General features: G+C 39.7%; 1 protein-coding gene and 1 long non-coding RNA gene across 16 annotated transcripts in view; one reads left to right on the forward strand and one right to left on the reverse strand.

Annotated features, from left to right (window-relative positions):
* The window catches only part of RAF1 (Raf-1 proto-oncogene, serine/threonine kinase), an 80,653-nt gene that overhangs the window by 44,181 nt on the left and 14,624 nt on the right, over nt 1-21,848 (reverse strand). For 4 of the 13 annotated variants that reach the window (XM_074603023.1, XM_074603020.1, XM_074603016.1 and 1 more), the window contains exon 1: nt 1,028-1,228. The exons of 5 other annotated variants lie outside the window; for them this stretch is intronic. The gene's annotated coding sequence lies outside the window, so the exon portion shown is untranslated. Of the gene's footprint in view, nt 1-1,027; nt 1,229-21,848 lie in introns of those variants that run through there. 4 more of the 13 variants (XM_074603021.1, XM_074603013.1, XM_074603017.1 and 1 more) reach the window with 3 other exon arrangements.
* LOC141749483 (uncharacterized) lies at nt 514-21,208 on the forward strand. Of its 3 annotated transcripts, none has more exons than XR_012589364.1 (4): nt 525-771; nt 1,842-1,943; nt 8,214-8,296; nt 20,665-21,208. It is a non-coding gene; the product is annotated as an uncharacterized LOC141749483 (long non-coding RNA). The 3 variants fall into 3 exon arrangements; XR_012589365.1 differs by having other exon boundaries at nt 529-771; nt 1,845-1,943; nt 20,665-20,803; XR_012589363.1 differs by lacking the exon at nt 1,842-1,943 and having other exon boundaries at nt 514-771.

The following is a 21,848-nucleotide window of genomic DNA, read 5'->3' on the forward strand; positions in this document are numbered from 1 at the left end:
CTTTATATTATATATTTATATAGGTGTGTATATTTAGACTGTAGGTAGAGAGTCCAGAAAGTGCAATCTTTAAGCTGTGGCTCTGGAGTATACACGGCAAAGCTGTAACAGCTTAGAAGAAATTGTGAAACAGAAAAATCGTACTCCAGTTTTCAAACGTCTTTTTTTTTTAAACTGAATCGAAGTCGGAAAAAAAAAAAAAGTCAAGCAAGCGGCTCAAACGGAAGAATGCCTAAGCAGAACGCACTCGGTTATGTTCATAAAACTTAAACGCATTTTCCGTCCGCGGTTCAGAGCCGGCAGACCACAGCCCCAGCACGGCTGGGGACCCCCCGCTGCAAGCCGAGGGCTGCCAGCGGCAGAGCGCAGCGCCGGGCGGCCGGGCCAGCGGAGCCACCGCCGGGCACCCCCCCGCCCCGGCCAGGGCACCGATCCAGGTGCTGGCTGCCGGCCGCTGATCCCGCCGCCGCCGGGCGGTGCGAGGCCCCAGCCCCGGGGCACACCCGCCTCGGCCCCGGGGGGGCGGCTGCGGCCGCGGGGCTCCGCGCCGGCGCTGACAGGCGGCGGCCACCGCGCCCCCCTCCCCTCCCACCCCCCCCCCCGGAACGCGGACACCCCCCCCTCACCCCGCCCCGGGCTTTTTGGCACCTTCCCCGCTCTCCGGTCCGGGCCGCCGGGAAACCGCTCCTCCCGAGGAGGGAGCCCCGGCCCCGTGGCGGAGAGGCAGGCCGACCAGCCCCAGAGGGTTCCGCGATGAGCCGCGACCCACAGGTAGGGAGACGGCCGAACCCAGCCCACCCCCCTACTTTTCCCCCCACCCCGGTCCCTGTCAGGCCGCCCTCACCCGCGCTACTTTCCCTCACGGCCGAGGCAGCGGCCGGGTCAGCGCGCCCGGGGCTGAGGCGCCGCTGCGAGCAGCCGGCGCCGCTCCAGGCGCCAGCACCGAGGAAGGGGGAGCCGAAGAGAGAGGGGAGGAGGGGGAGCCCTTCTCACCCCCATCCCCTGCCTCGTCCCCTGCCGCTCCTACCTATGTCACTCCCCCCCGGCGGCTCTCTCCAGGCTCTCGCACCGCTCGGCGCCGTCCGTTTCGTTCCTCATCTAAAATGGCGGCCTCACACTCAGCGAGACATTTATCCTCCGCCCATCGACCTGTCGGCGCTCGGCTCCTTCCCTTTCGCCTGTCTCCCCTTCTCTTCCCGTCCTCCTCCTCCTCCCCGCCTCTCGGCCTGACGGCGGAGCGCCGAGCTGCTGATCGCGCCCGCTCCTGCTCCTCCCCTCCGCCGGCCGCCATTTGGGAGCGGCGGTGGCTGAGGCGCGGCGGGCTGCCCCCACCCGGCTGCCGGGGGAGGTGAGGCGCTCCCGCCGCCTCTCGCCCACCCCTTGTCGGTGAAGCGACCCGGGGGTGGAGGGGTGAGCTCCGCTGCTGCTGCGGCGGTGCTGGAGCGGGACCGCCGAGCCCCCTCCCCTCAGGCCGCTCGCAGCGCTGCCGCTACAGTCGCCTCCCTGCAGCCCTACCTAGGCTAAATCTCTCGGTTGTTTGGCAGTTAAGGGGGGCGCATCAGCAAGGAGTGAGCTGAGGGGGGTAGGCACCCCGGCGGGGCCCCGCGGGCCGGCCGCCCCCTCCCCTCCTCTGGCCGGGCCGCCCCCTACCTCAGCCGCAGCGCGGGGCCCGTCCGTCTTACCTGTCGGAAAGCAAGCCCTGTTTCTGAAGGGAAGAGCAGAAATTCCCAAGGGGCGGTACGTGCTGAGAGGGGTGGGGTGTGAACTGCTGGGGAAGGTATCTGGGGAGAAAGGGAGGAAAAAAAAAAAAAAATAATAGCGTGCAACCTCTTTTCCTGGAGGAGACAGGGAACAGCTGTCAGGCAGCAAGCCCCAGTGTGTAACTCGGCCCAGCCTCCACGTAAGAAGAGTAAAGATACTGAAGGACTCTGCGGTCTGTTGAGGTACTGCCAGCGCACCACAAACTAACCTATTTTAGGTCAGGCTTTGCAAATGTACAGCACTGCAATTGAAACAGTTAATTTATCATCCCAAAACAAAACTTTTAAGGAGAGACATTATAAAGTAAAACATTTCTCCTAGAAGTGCTTTTAAAGAGCATACATGTTTGCATTTACAGTCATATGTTACATTAATTGTTAATTAATGTACTTCTCTAAAAAGAGCCTCCAGCAAAACTCTTTCAGCCTTATTTGGAATTTCTCTACAGAAGGAGGTTTATTCCGATAGAAACCAAGGCTCGAGTTCAGGTGAAGTCACATTAACCTCATAGGTGCATAGCAAGGGCAAGGAAAAAAAAAGTACTGTTGGGCTTGCCTCTCCTAAGCACCCAAAAAAAAAAAATAATATACAAAGTCTTTAGCTACTGGTGCCGTCCAGGAAGAGGTGTGGTTGCCAAGTAATAGGAGATTGAAATGGACATGGCAACCAGCGGCTCTAGAAGGCTTAAACAGAAATTTCCATGTCTGGCAGGGGGTTGGACCAGATGATCTTTAGAGGTCCCTTTCCACCCCTATCATTCTGTGATTCTACAACACTGTGATTCAGTACTTTATTCCCATATGTTCTAGAAATTATCCACTTACTCCAGTGTAATAATACCATCAATTTCAAGAAAGATTAAACTAAACTTTTTTAGCACTCTTACAAGGCAAACCACGTGGAGATTTCAAACCTTCTACTAGGAAAAGCGCTTATTCTCTTTCTCTTCCCCATTGCCATGGGCTCAGACCTACCAAAAAAACCCCAGAACAACAAATCCAGGCCAAGAAGGTATCTACCAAGGACAAAAGTTATGAATGTGAATCATTCTTTTTCAAATTCTTACAGAGTACCTTTTCTCTTGAGTGTCACATTTAAACTGAAGGAGTCCTCTGATGTGCGTACAAAGTTTACATGACTTTAACAGAAATCATACCTATGTATCTGACTGCAAAAGTTGGTCCAGGAGAAAGAAATAAAGCAGTCTGTACAATAAATATTCAGATGGCTTAAGACTAAGCATATCCATGTAGTATGGTAAACAGTAGTACAGATTTTGGCAAAATACGCGAAAGGAGCTTAAAATACTGTAATGTAAAATATGAATAAGAACATGCCATGAGAAGCTTAAAAAGAAACAGGGAAAGAAAAGAGGGATAACCACCTCCAGAAGAGGTAGTTTTGATAGAAGACTGTAACGTTTTAAACTTCTTTTAAAAAAGTAGAAGGATCAAGGATTGTAATCATGGAACAAATGAACACAGATATGCAGGAAAGCAAGCCAAATTTCAGATAGTTAAACAGTGTAGCATATGCAAAGAAATACAATAATTACAAGAAAGAAAAAGAAAAGCAAACAAGGAAACGAAGCAAAGAAACTCAAACATTACAGCACTAAAGTTGAACGGGAAAAAAATTGAACAAACTTACTAAAATAAACTGAAAATTATTAGCATTCTTCCTGAGGTTGATCTGGTTTGTGTTTAGTGGTTGGGTTTACAATAGATTTAACATGTGAACGTCCAGGTATTAGACTTTTATTTGTCCAGGCATATAATCAAATCTTACATTTTCACCATCTGAAGTGTTTTCTGCCTCTATAAAAAGCAGCCTGAGGAGCGATTAGAAAGAGCATGAGACCCAGTGCCACCAGGGCTTAGAGCGGGCTGAGTTAGTGACAGTAACTATTATCTCGAGATACCAGGCAAATCTGTCTAGTGGTTGAAGGCTTGGGAACTCCCTTTCATCCAGTGGGTCTGTCACACAGGCAGAGTAATCTCAGTTTCACAGACTTCAGTTTCCTCATAGTTAAAAATGGGGTGAATGATACTGAATGACCATCTTTTAGAAGAGTTTTAATAGCGACTGCTGAAAAGAAGTATGTAGAAGTTAAACCTATCCTTTCTTTGTTGTGCAGTTTGCTATGATGTGCAGTATGCGTGTATTCCCAGTTCTACGTAACTGTGATTGCTTGGGGGGGGGGTCTCAAAAAGTATAAAATGCTTTAAGTGACATCGTATAACCTTAATTATATCTTTAGTACATGAGATACCTGTAAGCCTCAGAAGAATGAGTAGCAAGAATTAGGAGCATAATGCTGGCTGGAAAAAGACAAAATGTATAGACACATTTTATTATGGAATTTTGAGTATCAAATATTCCCTTGCTCCTCAAGACAAGGATTGCTATAGACAAACCTTGCCATTTTATTCAGGGTTATTCAACCTGAGCCACATTCAGAGCATTGTGCTTCTGCATGTTATTTTTCTATACGCTATAAATTATTCTCTTATTCCCCCATAAAAAAATTGTTGTGTTTTTTTTTTTTTTTGAGTAAGAGAACGTTGCATAGGAAAAATTTAACTAAAGTTAGTTACAAAGGAAGTGCAACATACAGATGCCATGAAGAAAGCGCAGTCTTGAACAAATCAAACAATAGCAACCTAGAAGAGAAGTGCTCCAAATAAGGAATATGTTATTTGTATGATAGTGCATAAACTATTTATATTTTATATTTCATATTTCAGCTGAAAGACTTTATATTTCTCCATGTCACTGAAGTGATCAGAGGGGTGGAAGTGTAAATTAGAGTTTGTTTAGGTTTTTTCATGCATTGTAGAATTCAAATTGCATACATTACTTTACAAAAACAGGACATCTTCTATATGAAGCTGTTAAAGCAATAAACTTGTTTTGCTGGAATGGAAACCATAGCACAGTCTGTTCACGTTAATTATTTTTGTTCTTTTATCCTGAACAAACTCTTAACTTTTTATTTGATTCATATCCAACTAAATGTGGTTGATACTGAGCTGGCTATGGTGCGTACCTTTCTTCTCTCTGTTCAGCATCTCTTCAGCCAAATTGTGAACCTACATCTTGGGAGTTTTTCTTTTCCTTGTGAAAATAACACCTGACTCCCATAGGCACAACCCAAAAGGCACGTCCTTCCAAAAGCTTCAGTCTCTATAATCAGTCATAGATTAAGCATGTAGTGACTTCATTACTTCCCTGGAAAGGCTGGATTCTGGAACCAGATCCATCTAACCAATTCCGGAGAACTTGGGGAAGTCAGTCAGGCTCTGAGACAGGGCTCTGTATCTGCAGGTTCTAACCCCCAAGGATCTTCTTCAGTAAATCTTTGTCTCCATGTAAGGTCAAGTCATGTACTTTATGATACAGAATAGATGGTCTGATAGAAACCTCATATATGCTGTTGTTACTTCATGCTTCAGTATCTATTTTTAAATTCAATTCAATTTATTCATTTGCAGGGTCAAGCCAATTTAAGTGCCTTAAAGATAGTTACCAAGAGCTATCATGCAAAGTTTCTTTTGTTATGTTTTACACACACAGGCGTGCACACCCCATGAGACACACTGCCTAAGGTAAATACGTTGTGCCATGGTTGCCTCCACAGTACTGCTAACAAGTTTTGCCTTAGCTGTTGGCCACTGCATTCTGTATATAATTTTAAGTTACTTTCTTTATTTTCCCCCTTTCTTTCTTCTTTTTTACTGCTTTAACACTTTCATTTAAGAAGCATTTTTCTCTAAAAAAACATACACAATTCCTTGTAATGTCAAGGACTACAATCCTCTACAGATTTTTGTATTCTACCACAATCAGTTCCATCACTAATACCGTCTCTAATCCATCTATTAGGTATTCATACTTATATGGTTCTTGGGTTATCTTTATATAAACTTAACAAGAGAAATATTTGATGAAAACGTCAATTGCAATAAATTTTCAATACAAGTTTGTGTGGGAACACTTTGGAGAAAAATTCAAACAGATTTTCCTTAAGCCTTACCGTATTAAATAAGTTATTCTGAGAGCAGCTCTATAAACAGTAAGCAATAATCTCTTACTGAAAAAAAAAAAAGTTATGTTAGCCTTTTTTCACTGATAATCTTACATGAAACATTCTTAAAGTTTTTAAAAAACTCTCTATCGGTTTTCAGTCCTCCATATGCTCCTACTGTAATTTATGGTATAGATATCCAGTGTCTCTGGGCTCGTTGTGTGCAGTGCAGTAGAGAATTTCTGCTTCTCTAATTTCAGTGCAATGCAATTTGCTTCTAGGAAAATTTAGAGGCACTGCACTACCCCATCCAGTTCTCTCAGACTCTTCCCCAGACAGGAGGAGTTAAGTTGCTTTCCTGAATTTTAGATACTCATTTGCAGTACTTATTGCCAAGATTTAATTTTCTTCTAGTGGGAAAAGAAGTTGTGACACATAAGAATGCGGGTCATAACTTTGAAACCTGAAATGTAAAGCGCAGGTCCTGCTTACGGACAATTGTCCTTGCTGCATGACTCAGCCCGTGTCCATTGGCTCATTTGCTCTTACGGACCTCGGCTACCCATTTGCAAATGCAGTAGAAGCAGACTGAAAAAAAATAAAGGAATAAAAACATCACTAAAGCCATGTGGTTTCAAAGCAATGTCTGTTAAACTCTGTCTGATGAGCATACTTGTATTGTATTAGGTAATTTTTTCCCCTATGTTTTTTCCCCTGTAACTGGAAGTTTATCGGAGGGATAGCAGTTAGATTCCCAATAGAAGGATCGAGAATCTGGGTAACATTCCTTTCATCACAGACAGAATTTAGGAAGCTTTGACAAGGAACGTAAGACAGACATACTAAGTCAACTGGTATAGCACCATACACTGAGAATGTCAAAGCATAAAAATCATTGTAGAATAATGTTTTATAAGTTCAATGTGGAGATGCTGAACTGATAGGTGCCACCTGCGCACTGAATAAATAATCTGAATAAGCATTACTGGAGCTCCAATGGGAGGGGGAATAATCTAGGCTTTAATTTGTTGCTATTTGAACAGTTGTTTCTCTTTCATAGACAATAAATACAGCACTTTGATTTATACATGTATTCTATTTTTGAAACCTAACCAAACTGGTTTATTGGGTTTATTTTGACTTTCTGAAAAAGTCTAACCACAATAAAATCTATTCAGAGCTAGGTACTACAGTTTAAAAATAACAAAGCATAAATAGCTCTTTCCTGACAAAAGTTTTTAGAACCTAGCCTGAATATGTAATTGCTCAGCTGCAGAAGATTTTTTTTTTATTATTATAGCTGATAGAGAGCTACATAAAGAGACTGATCATCTGATTTGGCATGACCTCAAGCTATGCATTATTTTTCCTGTGTACAGACAATTTCTTGTGTGTGGTAACTGAACTGCATTCAATACTTAGTTTCTCTAGAAGTTATTAATTGTAATAAAGTACGTTGACAGCAAAATTTTAGTTCTCTAGGAAGAATCACAAATACTGAATCAGTAGCGATAGGGTAAAATAAGATGTGTTTACATACGCATATGTATCTGACTATCTGAGTGTGTGCTTATGTTCAAAACAAATGGAGAGATGATAGGCAACAAAAGAAAAAAATTATACTTCCCTTTATCTTTTCATAAATCCTATTGTGTTTCTTCATAAAAAAGACTTTTTTTTTTTTTTAATAGTTTTGACAGGGAACCTAGGCTTGTTGTCATGTGTTTGTATTGTGTACAGAAACATGCACTTTGGTTCTTTTTGTCGTCACAGTCAGCTTTTATCGAAGGTAGATTCTAAGAGACAAGGGAATCAAAAGCAGTCTAGCCAGCGCATCTATCCAAGCTGCTCTCTAGCACTGCTATTCCCAGATAAAGCCAGACTCATTAGAATATAGGTATAAGGTTATAAATACCTGGCATTATTCAGAAGGTTCAATGTATCTGTCAAGACGACAAAAGTCCCTTTTAGACACATACATACATTCACGTACTAAGAAACGGAACTCTCTTTTACTGGATTCTGTTACAAAAAGCTATGCAAAAGTAAGAAAAAAGAGAAGTATTTGGCTTTCAACACAAGCCTATTTATCCATTGTCTTTCAAGTTCATCTCAAACATTCAGATAAACAAAGATGGGTGATCAAAGGCATACATTATGCTTGGCAATATGGCTATGCTTTAGCTAGCCTTTGATACTTTGTACCTCAATGTCATATGTAGCACATTGTGTTAGAAGGGTATGACAATTAAAAATTATATGACAACAGTGAAAGATTTTTATTATTAAGCTGATTGAGCTTGGTAGCCGTAAAAGTTCGTAACAGATGTGTATAAAGCATGCTAGTATGTAGTATTTCAGGGCTAGGCTAAGGTGTGTTGGTGAAAATTTCAGTATGTGCTAATGGACCACGTCTCTATTACAGGTACCAGCATTATTCCTGTCAGCAGCAGAACGCATCAGTAGATTTCAGCATGTGAAGCTCTGTAGACTGATACACCAGTGTAGGTATGCTATTTAAAAAAAAAAAAAAAACAACCAAAGAATGCATATGTATATGGCTAATTTAGTCTCTGATTATAAAGGTGGAGGATGTTTCTGACAGATATTTGTAATATGTTAAGGCTGCTTTGTTGTTACACATTCATTTCTGTTAGACTGCACAGTGGTGACTGAATTGATTATATCCATCAGGATATGCTTTTCCTCCAATAGAAAAGTCAATTTAATTATGCTTAAAGCCTCTAATACAAGATTACATTCATTTTAGTCTTATTTAAGAACTTTTTTTTTTAATTTCATTTTGCAAGATAATAAAACCCCAAAACAATGCTATGAGCAAAACAACTAAATTACTTGAGCAGTAATTAGCAAAGACATCAGGTCAAAGGAATGCAAACATACAAGTCTATTGCTATGCCTCACTGCAAAACTCTAGTATGCTGTGTTAGTAGATTTGTTAAATCTTTCAGCAATTGCAGAGAAATGAGTATCGACATGTCTGGTTATACCTGAGTAATTTGAATACTTCCAAGATGTATATCTAATACTCAGATGTATTCAGATTAATTTATTCAGACATTCCTTAAGTTCAAACTTATTTCTGGTGGAGACAGAAGCTTTCTATTAGCGACAAATTATGTAAGCCTTTCTTCTGCATTTCACTTAAACAGAACAGTGACATAACAACTTGAGTAACTGCTAAAACATTGTTGCTGAGACACCAATTTAATTGACAGTAAGGCCGAATAAAAAGAGAGCAAAATCTTTTGGGGGGACTAAAGCCCTGTTTTAAATAAAGTAGATGTTGCTAACATCTTTGTGCGTTGGAATATCCTGGTTCTATGTTCACATGCTAACCTTCAGACAGGAAATGAAAAAATAAAAGGGGTATTTTTTCCCTAATTATATATCAAGTTGACAGAGGAAAAGGAATAGCAAATTCCTATTGCCAGTATATAATATGTATTTACTTACAATTCCAACTTGTGGGTTCATGACTTCAACATACCACCATTTTATTTCTTTTATATATGCGCCATGCTATTACCTTAATTCTAAACTGGGTATTATTGTAAGTATTATAGGGTCAGTGGTGCTTTGTGATAGTTCTGTAATTGAAGTAAAGTTAAATCTTTCCTGAGGCGAGTAGAGTGAAACTCAAAAGCATTATTGCTATCTGAGGAGGATCAATTGCTGAGACATCCCCCAGGACATACTTGACAGATACACCTCTTTTAAGACTGTCTTTTGAAAAAAAGGATTTTTTTTTCTCCTCTTGTGAAGGCCATACAGTGAATAAGAAATGGTATAACCAAAGATATCTTATGTTGATGCATGCAGTCTTCAAAAGCTTTGACTCAGCACTCTCTGGGTATATTATCTGACTTTTTGTAGCTTTCAGGATCACAGACTTCAAAATTAGGTATTTTAACCAAATACTTAGGTGAAACATTCAGTACAAAGCAATAAAGTTATTTCCCCAAGTAGTGGATTTTGATTTATCAAGTTTTCAAGTAGGGTCATGCTCTTAGCTGACAAGAATGCAAGCAAAATTATTTGCCTTTTTTTTCCTCCCTAGGCTCCTTCAGCATTTGATAACATACAGTTAACTATGCTTATTCTTAAATATGGATTGGTGATTATACAGACAGTTTTGTTCAAAAATAAATATTGAATATTTTTATAAGCAAGTTGCCAGAATATTTGAAACACAGAATACTGTATTAATTTATACTATATTTAATTTATAGTAATATATGTATTTCACACCTGGTTTGTTTAGCTCTAGGAGAGTTCAGGATATTTCAATTGAAACAAAGGTCTAACCTCAGATTTTTAGTGCTATCATAGTAAAGCATATTACTGAGATTGTTTAGTTTTACAACTTTATGTATAATTACTACACTTCACCCTGTAACCTCTACAATTGCACTTTCCTACTCATCTTCACGTAGCTCAGAGGAATGTAGGAAGGCAAGATTTAGTATAGAGTTTTGAGATGGGAGTTAAAAAAAAACCCAAACCACACAACAACAAAAAACAAAAGCAAACCAAACGCAACCTTAGAACACATAAGGATTAAAAAACAAAACAAAACAAAAAAAAAACAACCCCACACACACAACCCAAAACACACAAATTACCTGTCAGTACCAGACAGGTTTAAAATTTACTAAATTTAGTAAACTCTCTATTAGTAAATTGACTACAAGAAAGAAAAAATCATTTCTTCCAGATGCATCTGGCATTCTGCTTTCCTTCTGGATTCTCTCCAAGGTGGGCCATTACTTTTATATGCACAAATACGTAACGATGTGTGCCAAGCCTTAGTACAATTATATTTTCATTTGAACACACCTTAGAGCAGTCTAGAGTATTTAAACTTTATCAATGCAAAGCTTTAGCACCAGGCACTACCACAACTGCGACAATTTGTCCTTGCAATATTCAAAGTGGTGAAATCTGATATTACAGTATATCCCAATTCCACTGGCATCTGGAGGAGAGTAGTGAGCGTTAGTACAGTAAACTCTTAAGTTAAAGACATTGAGTTATTGTGCATATGTGTGAGCTAATATTTTATATTTAAAACATGGGATTTAAGAAGCTTTAATTTACCAAAATGAGTGAGAGATGGCAGTTAGTTCATAGGTTTGAAAATTACAATGAAACCTCACATTGAGGTAAGCAAAAGATAAAACAGACCTATTCATGAAGAATTTCCATTTCTGTAGCAATCCTAGGAAGTCTTTAAGTATGGGTAAGAAATAGGATCTATTCTCATATTTGTTCATATATTATTATTATTATTATTATTAATTATTCTTACATTTGTTCATATAACAGATCATAGAGCTATTTAGTTTAATGCAGGTCATGCAATTCACTTGAGTGTTTAACTTAAACATGTGGACAATGCTAGTTTCTCTTAGGAATAGGAAATAGACTCAAGTGATTAGAAGTCTTCTGGTTACTTTTCCTGGTAGCTTTTTGTTGCTTGTTTTTGTAGGAAGTTAGGAATTCTCTGAGGAAACTTCAAGATGTTTATATGGCTTTGTGAGCAATGGAAAGAATTTACAAAATACACTACTGCTGCATAGTGATATGGAACAATAAATATTAAAAGAGTCAAGAAGTAAGGATCCCTAAGACTCCCTTTTTATAAAATAGCTTTTCCTAGAGGAAAGGGGAACTGCTGTAGAACAACTTATATGACAGATGGTGCTTGCCAAGGAAGCCTACCTTGGAATTTGGCAAAAAGCCAGTATGTTTTAATTACCTTTACTTTGCAGGTCAAGTTCCTGGTAAGAAAGTGCTACTTGGAAGTAGCTAGTACTGTAGAATGTACTGTAGAATTTGATAATCCTGAGTAAATTCAATTGTTCTGCTGGGCCAGAAACGTAAGCAGTCTTTCAAAAAAACAAAAACAAACAAAAAACCAAAAAAACAACCCATACTGAAAATAATGTTTTATAAAAGAAGACTTGACAAGGATATAAAATGCTAGGTAGCCAAAGTTGAGCAGTATTATAAATAATTGTTTCTGTAGGTTATGAAAAATAACAGTTATATCTTATGAAAAGAGGTAGTTTTCACATTGAATGCTGCATTCCTCATTCAAGGAAAAGAAAAAAATAATGGTTTCAAGAAAACATTTTTCATAGAAGGAGAGAATATAGAATTATTCTTTTGCAATAACTTAATGCAGTAGAAAACTTTCAAAGCAATAAGCCATACAAATACTATTCTTACCACAACTATTTACTACAAGACATAACACCTTTGGTCTTCATTAGCATTTCAGAATAAATGAATGTCTTTATGAATGTCAGTATGTCATACTGAAGCAGCTGTTGATATGCTATATAGTTGCTTTCAGTTACACTAGCATCTATCTTCAAACGGTCTAAACTGCTTTATTTTTAAGCTTAACCTGAACTTGTTATTCTGATTTCCCATTGATATTACAAAAGGTAAACAAACAGCAAAAAGGCTACTGTTATCAGACAGCCTTAATCACTGTCTGCCTTCATACCTTTCTCTCTTCCCCCACCTTCGCTACTGCCATCAGTTCCAAAGTTGTTGCATCACCTGCCCTGCATTAGGTCTGTGCCACCCAGTATGCTTTCCCACCGAGAATGCCAGCTGCATTTATCTCTTTATAATTAAGAGGTTGCAGGGGACTTTTCAATTCATGGAAGCTATAGAATTAGGCTAAAAATAGTTTTACAGGTTATCCTTAATAGAATTAGACACTATCAGATAGATTTGACTGCGTCAGTCTCTACATCTCATTAGAGAACTTTTCATTTTTTGGCTTAGTTTCCCAACGCAAGCTTTCACTTTGGGCATAAGCAGTATGAATTCTAACCTGCATAACAGTCACACATAATGGGCTCAAAGCCAGTCACAGGTCTGATAATGCAGCCAAGCAGTTAATGATTTTTGTCTAGGGTTAAAGCTTCACACTCCATCAGAGCATTTGGGCTATGTTCCTGACTATCACATGAAGAAAAAGCGTGGATTTGGTTAAGTTCTCTGTACCTCGTGTTTCTCCTCTGTAAAGAAAAAGTAGGAGCGCTGCTATGCTCTAGGGCTTAGGTGCCATTTCACAATATATGTAACACAGTCTAATTATACACACTGCTGCCAAAGGGACAGTCCCTTTTTCCCCTTTCAGCCCCAGCTGGACATTCCTGCCCCTTCTCTCACACTGGATCTAGCAGTCATAACACTGCACAGTGAGTCAGATTTTTATGTTTTCATGACTGATCTCCCAGTCCCAGCACTTCTTCATCAATGCAAGGGAAGGAGCAGGAAGGCTCAACTCGTGGATGAGGTGTGCGGAGACTGGAATCTCCCCATTTGGCGACAGTCCACAGATCCAATTATTTGGTTTGTGAAACTGCTGCCTGAGTAGCTAGAAACTGTGATCTGTGAAAGAGTATCTTTTTGCATATGCAAAGTATATCTCAAAGGCTATACCTTCTCGCTCATCTGTTTGTCCCACTGACAAAAACAGCCATATTATTATATACAATCAGACCTGAAGTTGCTACATTAAGGAGGTTTTGTCTATTGTTCATAAATTCCACATATGTTATTTTACCTTTTACACTATAGGTATTGTCTGGTTTGAAAAAAGGCCACGACTTCTTCAAAAGATTATTAAAAAGAACATAGGAGTAAATAGGAAGGCAAGAAGGTTTGCTGAGAAACAGAATTATTCACAATAGTTGAAACTAAAACACATACGTTGGAAAAACACAGTATTAGATTATGAAATAGTGGATTAAATCTTACGCAAGTGAACACAAAGCAACAGTCTAGGAAAAGACAGCCTACATCATACGTAAACAGTAAGGGGTTCTGGTTTAGCTCTTGTCAACCAGATAAAGAGACATGAGATTTAGTGTGAATAGCTCCCTAAAAATGCCAGCTCAGTGCTCAGCAACGGTTAAGACAAGAAACAATGTTAGGAATTCAGGATGAGAGCTGAGAACAAGCCAGAAGAGAGTACTTTTTGCATTGCATAAATCAAGGATGTACCCACATTTTGAACACAGCGTGCAGACCTGCTCCTGTGCCAGAATATATGTTTAATAAAACTAAATGAGGAACAGACAAGGGCAACAGGGATTTTGAGAGATATAAACCAGCTTCTACACAATAAGCAACTAACTAGATTAGGGCTCTTCAGCTGGGAAAGGATGACAGAAAAATAAAGTTACTTTTTTAAGACAAGTACCTCTCATATGCCGATATAGTCATCTCCTAGGGACTAAAAAGATAGATTTGAGTAAGAATTAGGGAAAGTCAGGAGATAGGTACTCTGGTGCGTGTTTGTAGGCATTTCCTACCCTAGGTTCTCACGGTGCTTCACAACCCACAGTGAGTCTAGCGATAGCGCTGAAAACAAATAAACAAAAAGTATATCTTTTTCCCACACTAGGGCCTCCCATGTTATAGCAATCAATGTAAGGTTTCCCTGAATTAGGGGCCAGCTTTCTCTTTCTGTGCATTTGAAAGTCTTTTCTAGTTTTATGCTTTCTGTAAATTGCCTTTTGGGTTTTGTGTTCACCTTACTAGGATTTTATATTTAAAATACCAGAGCCATGTGCTTTTAAATTCTCATTTAGAAGCAACTTCTGCAGTTTATCCTTCTTAGGTTTAGAGGGAAAGATCCTTTCAGCTCTTTTTTTTTTTTTTAATTAATGTCAGTTGATTATGTTGAGTCTCCAGAGTAGCATCTTTAAACCACCTGCAAGCATTTTATACTTTCAGCTGTTACTTCAAAATGAAGAGAGATTGATTTGTGTAAGGTCACATGATGGATTAGTGGGGGAGAATGGGAACAAAATTGAGAGGCAAATGCTGGCAATCCGTTGTTTCAATATCCAACTATACAGTTTCCCCCCTATAATTCTTATTGTATAACAAAAATCATCTTCACTTCTTGGCAACAGTTATCCTGTAGTATCACTGTACTGCCAGACACTTACAGCTACATGAGATATGCTAGAGTTGAACAATATTGAAATAGTCTTACCCATCAAATTTCGGTTTTGTATTCTCTCAGTACAGACCACAGTGAAAGCAGAACATGTACCCTATCGACAGGGTACAACTAGACAGTTCCAGAACGAATTTGCAAAGCAAGTGCCTTCCATTTATGTAATGGGACAATTTGACTACCATTTAGAGACAACATCTGTGGACTGAATTAACAGATTTCAGTTACATGCATCTCTGAAATATTAAAATGCAGATCATAATGTTTTACTGTATGTAGCAAGTACATGACGTGTGACAGAATTACACAGCAAGTTCCCACCAAAAAGGTGTATATACAGTTGTTTTGAAGTTAATTTCTACTTTTACAAAATGCAGCCAATATTACAAAAATATTATCCAAGTTTGTCACTTTTAAGCGACAGCATCTCAGTTAAGTAATTTCAAGACATTTTCATCCCTTTCCTATTTCTGATCTGTGCTGATCTGATTTTGCTCAATTTCCATCCTGAATGGCTAGTTGATTACTTTCCTCTTAGTCAAATTACTGAAATATCAAATGGGCAGATTTTCTGTGTCCAAGATGTGCCTGAAATACAGGGTTTTGACTAATCCCAGTTTGACCAAGAAGAATAAGTAATCTATCTATTGATACACATTACTGATAGTTTAAGTCTTGTGCATCTCCTTATTTGAAAAGGATTCAGGTCGCAAGATTTAGATTCAGATCTATTCTCTGAATGCTCTACACTTGTCAGAATCTTGATCTGCTAATCAAGGACTGCCTAGGTTTTTTTAGAAAAATTATGTCTCAGATTTAGTGGTGCTCTTGTTCCCTTACAAAATCGTTACAAAATTCTGTTTTGCCTTGATTGACCTTTGTTTAATTAAGTAGGATAAACACACAGCTGTTTCTCCAACACACAGAAACTGGAGGAAAAAAATAGCAATATAACATAAAAATACTTTAAAAAGTTTTTACAGTGAAGCAGAATAACATCCAGTTTAATTTGAAGGGTTAAAAAGCTGTTCTGTATTTACAGAAGTTTTGCAGATAACCTGAAGACCTTTGACAGGTGTATCCTAAAGAAACATCTGGGGTGTTAACTTCTGGAATAAAGATACATAGGGTATATAAAAAGATAGTGGTCTCAGTTTTTGTTTATACATAGCACTTTTCTTGGCAACACAAAACAGCATTAAAGTGAGCAGCATGTTTTAAAAAAGCAAGTTTAAAGCACACAGGATTGTCATCCCAGACTGCTCACAAAAAATCCCCAACAAAAACACCCAAAAAAAAGAAAAAAAAGAGAGGGGAGAAGAAAGAGAAATAATATTTTCCCGTGCAGGTATTCTGGAAAGTATAACAGAGTCCACCCAACATAGTAAACAGAGAGTTTACAGAAAAGCCAGGCTCAAAAGAGAAGTAAAATGAGGAACTCTGCAGTCAAAAAATACAGAAGCTTACTAACTAAATAGATGTTCAGTGGTAAAAATTATCATCCTGATTCTAGGAACTAAATGATATGACCACAGGCTACAAAAATAGCCACAGAAGCAGTCACATGGAGTGATGTAATGTGAACATGGAATAAATCCTTGCTTTTTTTAAACTGAAAAATATATATTCAGTGAAACTCTAGGAAAAACACAAAGCAACAAAAAGGTTAGCCTTAGTGCACTGAATCAGATCAAGGGCTGCATTCATCTGCACGCATTTGATGCTTACATCAGTATCCCATGGTAGAAAAGTCTTATACTAACTTTGGCATAACAGTGCAAAGCACTACACAGAAGAAGTGGATAAGACCTTCATTTCTGGAAAAGTTACTTTGCATTAAATGTGTCATAATACAGCCACCTGATTTCTTCTGTTCAAGGACAGAATTAGATATGGGAGTGTTAAGCAACCCCATTATGACATTCTGTTCTCATGAAGGAGGTTCATGACTTCTCAGATACAAAGGATTTTTTGGTCTGTTGCTTTTCTACCATATATTCTTGTAAATAAAGGTACCCAGGAAGTCTGAGATGCAGCCAAGGGCAGTGGATTGCATTTTGGTTTTGCCAGCCTGCGCTCCCACTCCTATAGTAATATGCTCCAGGAAAAGGTTTTCCAAAGTCTGAAGTATTTTGAAGAGATCTTATTCAAAATGTAATCCTAAAACATTTCTAAGGAAGCCAGAAAAAGAAAATAAAACAGCCTTCAATATTTCCATTAGAATATATTGGAAAACACACACCCCAGTGCTGAGCTGTGAATGCTTAGAGAAAATTAATAGCTGTATGCAGTGTGCTAATACACTAATGCAAGCAAAGAGCGTCATTCCATATGCCCCGGTGCATGAGATCATTGGCCAAGTGGCTGGATATTTCAAACCACACGAGAGGAGCATTGCTCCTTCCAGCATGGAATATGGCCAGAAGAGAAAAAAAAGTTTTAGAGTCTCCTTTAGGAAAAAGCAGAACAAAAACGTGGCCCTGCTATGAGCTGCGCATGACTTGCCAGGTCCATCTTTTAGACCTGGTCTTGAATTTAAAATAGCCCATAAATAGATTCTGAGTTATCTTCTCTTTCTACTACATCATAACACCATTGACGAGTTCAGACTCATGTGGCTTTGGAGCTTGTCATAGCTCCTGGTTGTTGAAGTTCCTCTTATTATCCAGATCCATTAATTCCAGTTTTCTTTTCTTCCAGAGTACTTGAATATTCATGTGTGATGCTTTATGCCATCTAATTCTCTTCACAGTGCTAGGTGTTAGTAAGGAAATAATGTGGTTTTAAGATAAAATGCACAATAAAAATATATACAATATTATAACAAATTTTAGATTTTAATGAGCAACAACTACAAAGGCATTGGATTTAAAGCAGTGAAGGGCTCAAATTGTGTCTCTACCAGAAACTACTTAGTCAAGTCACTTAGGCAAGTAATTGAAATATGCTTAAGCAGATGTTAAATGCTTTACCCGCTCTGACGCTAAGTTAAACACGAGATTTTCAAGAATGCCAAAATGACTTTGTTAGTGAAAGCACATCAGTTGGGAAAAATTGTGAAGTAGCAAGGCAGTAACAGAGAATATCCATTGTTAGCCACACCCCTGCAGCTTCAACATCATTGAACCAAAACTGTGCGATCACACCAAAAAGAAAAAAAAAAAATCCTGTTTAAGGATTAGATCTGTCCCTTGGGGAGAGTTTTTTGGTTTTAGTCCCTCAGCTATCCCCAGAAGATAAGGGGATAGCATATGTCATATTATTGCCACCACCCTCAAGTTTACTTGACCTAGAATTCAAGAGCTCTTTCACACACCCCCATGTCACTCTTTGCTCTGACACGGGGTTAGTTCTGCTGCCTGTCTTCACCTTATTGTTGCCACTGCTTCTAGTGGTACAGAAAGAAGGAAAGGAGCTTTTCAGAAGAGTTCTGTCCCGTGGAAGACTGAAATCCACAGTGGGGCTGGAACTTCTCATATCCTCACAAGACTGATACCAGCCCTCACCAGATTCATGTGATTCCAGGAAGTCACAGGACTTAGCGACACCGAACTAGAAAGACTAAGGTGAAATTGTCATCTCCTCTGTGAGTTTTGCACATATCCGTGTACTTGGGCTTTGTCTAAAGGGCTCTGAAGGAGCCATCTGCAGAGCAGCTATAAGCACAGCCCACCTCAGCACCCACACCTACTGCCCTTCTGCAGGCCACTAACTTCTGCATCTTTACCAGAATATGCTCAAAGCAGTACCAAGAGGTTTGAAGCCTCTGGAGGGTAGGCCTTGTTGTAAAGGCAGTCTCAGAAGTCGTCTCTGAGGCCTTAGAGACAGTTTTAGTCTCCAGTTTTCAGTCTTGCGCTTTGTTCTTACTTTACATTTCCATACCTCAGTGAGGAAGGATGAAGCAAAGATAAGCTAAACATCACAAGACTCCTGGGTATTACTGTAATGAGACTCTGTTCTAATATTTTGGAACATATTTGGAAAATGATTTGTTTGTTTGGTAAGGGTCCATAGCCTCCTAATGTCTCAATTTTCTGTCCCTGAAATTGAAAGGGGCGTGCTTCGCTTGTTTGTTCAACACTTTAAACCGTTTATGAGGCATCGACGTTGGTTATATGAGGGTCGTACTCATTCATAAGCCAGAATTCCTGCTAGCATTGGACATAACTGGACTATCAACAAGAAAAATATCTCTAATGCCTACTAGTACTGGAAAGCTACAAAACCCCCCCCCCCAAACCAACAAATTGTATTAGTGAAGAGTGAGGCACTGGAAAACAACAACAAAAAAAACCCTTTAGCACTTTAAACAGTAAGAAGGATTAAAGAGCATACTAGAATAAAAACCAGAACTATTTCCTACATAACAGAACTACATACTACAAGAGTTCCCACTTCAGCCACGAATCAGCTATATAAGTGTTACTCAACTTCTGGTGGATGAGAGGCAAAGTGTACCGTGGAAGTCAGGCAGGACTAAGCCTCACTGACGTTCCTGGGCCAAGCAGATGTAGGTGTCCATGCACAGTAAATTTCACACATGTAAGAGAAGGTCCCACCTCCGACTAGCACGCTGCTCCTCTATTTGAGGCATCTGCCTCCCTTCTTTGCTACGGGACGTGGGGAACAAAGGGAGAAAAAGACTCTCAGTAACCAGTAGAGAAACTCATCATAGAAGGGCATGCTCTCCAAAAGCATACACATGCATATCCTTTGCCACTAGAAAAAAACAGTTCTGATTTAAGTTGGGTTTTTGTTTTGTTGTTTGTTTGTTTTTGTTGTTTTTGGGGTTTTTTTGCATTCTTACCACTCATAGCATTTGTACATTTGTTCCAGACATCTGTAAAATCTCATATATATGTCTGCCTGGGAAGAGTTTCACTAGCACACTTGCAGCATAATCAGTCTGCTTTTGCTGTCCAAAACACAAACAAAATCAAAACAAAGAGTTACTCAGTTCTCAGCGTACTGAGATGATGTTACAATATTATGAATATTGCACTTTTCTGGCTAGCAACCCTGTTTTCCCCATGGCCTGTGAAAGGAGGAAGAAAATTAACACTCGGCTCATGCTGCAGTAGTTGCAGAGATCCTCAGTTGCCCCTCTGACGTTATTATATAGAGGCTATTTGGTCCAAAATCCTAAGTGTCTGAGAAGTATCAAATGCAAATGCCATCACAAATGAGCATGTTCCCTAAAGAATAAAGCTGATTACCGCTTTGTTTCCAAGCTGTCCTGTGACATGCAGTTTTCTCTTACTTTGACTCATCTAATCTTTAACAGGGAGGACAACTAAACAGTTTTGAGATAAAAATATTCCAGCAGTTCTGGAGAATAGCAAGTAGTATGGCTTACAAATCTTTTTTGAAAATGTACGCAGACTTCCAGTGGGAAGTTTAAAATAAAAAGTTATGTGGCAACAACTTATCTTGAATTTTGTTTGCATTAAGCTCTGATCTCCTGAAGCCAGTTGTATAACAACAACTCAGCATTTAATCCTGCAAAGGGAAATTCTTCCCCATATCGTTAGTGGTATGGCTCATCTATGATACCATCTTGTCCTGGCTCGAGGAACAGACTGTAATCCCTGACCAGTTCCTTTGAACTTTGACAGTACAGTGTTGCTACTTCTCACGATGCTACCAAGAGTAAAATTACTCTGCCCTGTGATCCAGCCAGTCATTTGGAAACCCAGCAGCTCCAGCTCTCGCATCATTTTCAGCCCTGTGTGTGGAAATCTCCTTTCACTATCTGCTGCTCCCATCTTCTGGGGTAAAGCATCTAGGTCATTACTTCACAAAGCCTATGGACCTTTCTTTCTCTCCTTCTGTATCCAACATGATTTACTTTTTTTTTCAGCTGAGTTTAAATGGGGAGCAGAATCATTCCTGCAGCACTCATAGGAAGAAAAGAAGCAGAAAGTGTCCAGAAGTCCAGGCCAGCCCTCATCCCTTCTCCCTACCGTTCCTGCAAATGGTGGGTCAGTTGGGCTTTGCGTTGGGCTCCTCTCAGCATGGAGGTGGACTGAAGGATACTTGGGGTTTCCTCTGTTCGACTGGAGGTCTCCAGTCTAGAACCCATCTCAAGCCTGTGGTAAAAGCAGGAGCACACTGCAACCCACAAGGAACAGAAATGTAAATAAAGGCATCAAAACTGATTAAAGGAGAGCTTCCTATGACAAGTATTGATAAGGGATGTTGTCCTGAGGTGGATCACTAACTGATGGAAGCAGGATGATGCAACAAAGTGTGGGGCATTACTGGAAGCCTTTATTATCAAGGAAGTTTCAAAAGTTCCTGTACCCCAAAGGCAAATTGCATTCTATACATTTAGGAGAACTGGCAACGTTACAGACGCAGAGTGCTTGGGATAATCAAATAAATAAATATACACACACTCTTCACATGCTTTTGTTGTTGCTGTTCTGAAAGTTTTCTTCCTCAGGATATTTTAGGATCCAGCCTGTGCTTTTTGAGGTTAATTCTGCAATACCAGCACCACATTTATAGTTGAAGATATTCTCCAGCTATTCAACACTGAGAGCCTATGCGCAGCTAGCATAGAGAGTGCTAGCTGAAGGTGAAGTAATTGAAATACAGAAAGTGGCATGAAGTCATAGACATAGAACTCAGCCATTAAGATATAGGAAAAGAATTCAGGAAACAATATACATGTTGAGTTTAGTTTTTCTTGTTTCCCCACCCCCCCCCCCCAAAAAAAAAAAAAAAAAAAAAGTTTAATCTCTCCTCTTTAGTGATGTTTCCAAGACTAGACCATGAGAGGAAAAGAGAAAGTGAATTACAATCCATTCGTTTTCCCATGACAAAGCATACTGGTGAGGGAGGAATCTGGGCTTTTAGATTCTCCTTAGTGTGAAAGGGGATGGTGCTAGGGGAGGAAGAATTAGTTGCAAACCCTTGACAAATTAGGATTGCTGTGGTGCTCTATATGAAAGGCTCAAGTGGGATGCTTCTGCTTTAAAGAAAGTTAGTTCTCTGCTACTTAAGCTTTCTGAATAGAGTATTTACAGAGTAAGCTGCAAG

The sequence above is a fragment of the Larus michahellis genome, chromosome 10 (genome assembly GCF_964199755.1).
Source record: "Larus michahellis chromosome 10, bLarMic1.1, whole genome shotgun sequence".
Lineage (NCBI taxonomy): Eukaryota > Metazoa > Chordata > Aves > Charadriiformes > Laridae > Larus > Larus michahellis.